Genomic DNA, 1,874 nt, shown 5'->3' on the forward strand with positions numbered 1-1,874 from the left:
TACCCATTTTAAACGAAACAGATGTGTTAAATTTCTAATGTACAAAAAATTGTTTATGATTAAATCATCTGTAAAATACAATTTACCTGGATGGCTTTTAAAAAAAATAAATTATTATATAGCTTATTTAAACATTCAGTGGTCAATTTCTAATGAAACATTGGTTAATTTAAAACATTCTGAAGTAAATGTTATATACAGTGGATATAAAAAGTCTACACACCCCTGTTAAAATGTCAGGTTTCTGTGATATAAAAAAATTAGATAAAGATAAATCATTTCAGAACTTTTTCCACCTTTAACGTGACCTATAAACTGTACAACTCAATTGAAAAACAAACTGAAATCTTTTAGGTAAAGGGAAATAAAAATAAAAAAACTAAAATAATATGGTTGCATAAGTGTGAACACCCTTAAACTAATACTTTATTGAAGCACCGTTTGATTTTATTAGAGCACTCAGTCTTTTTTTGTATGAGTTTTTCAGCATGGCACATCTTGACTTGGCAAGATTTGCCCACTCTTCTTTGCAAAAACACTCTAAATCTGTCAGAATGCGAGGGCATCTCCTATGCAAAGCCCTCTTCAGATCACCCCACAGATTTTGAATTGGATTCAGGTCTGGGCTCTGGCTGGGCCATCTCAAAACTTTAATCTTCTTCTGGTGAAGCCATTCCTTTGTTGATTTGGATGTATGCTTTGGGTTGTTGTCATGCTGAAAGATGAAGTTCCTCTTCATGTTAAGCTTTCTAGCAGAAGCCTGAAGGTTTTGTGCCAATATTGTCTGGTATTTGGAACTGTTCATTATTCCCTCTACCTTGACTAAAGCCCCATTTCCAGCTGAAGAAAAACAGCCCCAAAGCATGATGCTGACACCACCATGCTTCACTGTGGGTATGGTGTTCTTTTAGTGATATGCAGTGTTGTTTTTGCGCGAAACATATCTTTTGGAATTATGGCCAAAAAGTTAAACTTTGGTTTCATCAGACCAGAACACCTTTTGCAACATGCTTTTGGGAAACCTCAGATGTGTTTTTGCAAAATTTAGCCGGGCTTGGATGTTTTTTTTTTTGTAAGAAAAGGCTTCCATCTTGCCACTCTACCCCATAGCCCAGACATATGAAGAATACGGGCGATTGTTGTCACATGTACCACACAGCCAGTACTTGCTAGATATTCCTGCAGCTCCTTTAATGTTGCTGTAGGCATCTTGGTAGCCTGCCAGACCAGTTTTCTTCTTGTCTTTTCATCAATTTTGAAGGGACATCCAGTTCTTGGTAATGTCACTGTTGCACCATATTTTCTTCACTTGATGATGACTGTCTTCACTGTGTTCCATGGTATATCTAATGCCTTGGAAATTCTTTTGTACCCTTCTACTGACTGATACCGTTTAACAATGAGATCCCTCTGATGCTTTAGAAGCTCTCTGCGGACCATGGCTTTTGCGGTAGCATGCGACTAACAAATTGTCAGGAAAGACCAACTAGAGCAGTTGAACTTTATTTAGGGTTAATCAGATGCACTTTAAATTATGACAGGTGTGTACTGACTCCTATTTAACATGATTTTGAATGTGATTGCTTAATTCTGAACACAGCTACATCCCCAGTTATAAAAGGGTGTTCACACTTATGCAACCACATTATTTTAGTTTTTTATTTTTATTTCCCTTTACCTAAAAGATTTCAGTTTGTTTTCCAACTGAGTTGTACAATTTATAGGTCACATTAAAGGTGGAAAAAGTTCTGAAATGATTTATCTTTGTCTCATTTTTTTACATCACAGAAACCTGACATTTTAACAGGGGTGTGTAGACTTTTTATATCCACTGTATGTATATATATATATATAATTTTTTTTTTCATTATTTT

This window comes from Bombina bombina, chromosome 6 (genome assembly GCF_027579735.1).
Source record: "Bombina bombina isolate aBomBom1 chromosome 6, aBomBom1.pri, whole genome shotgun sequence".
Classification (NCBI taxonomy): domain Eukaryota; kingdom Metazoa; phylum Chordata; class Amphibia; order Anura; family Bombinatoridae; genus Bombina; species Bombina bombina.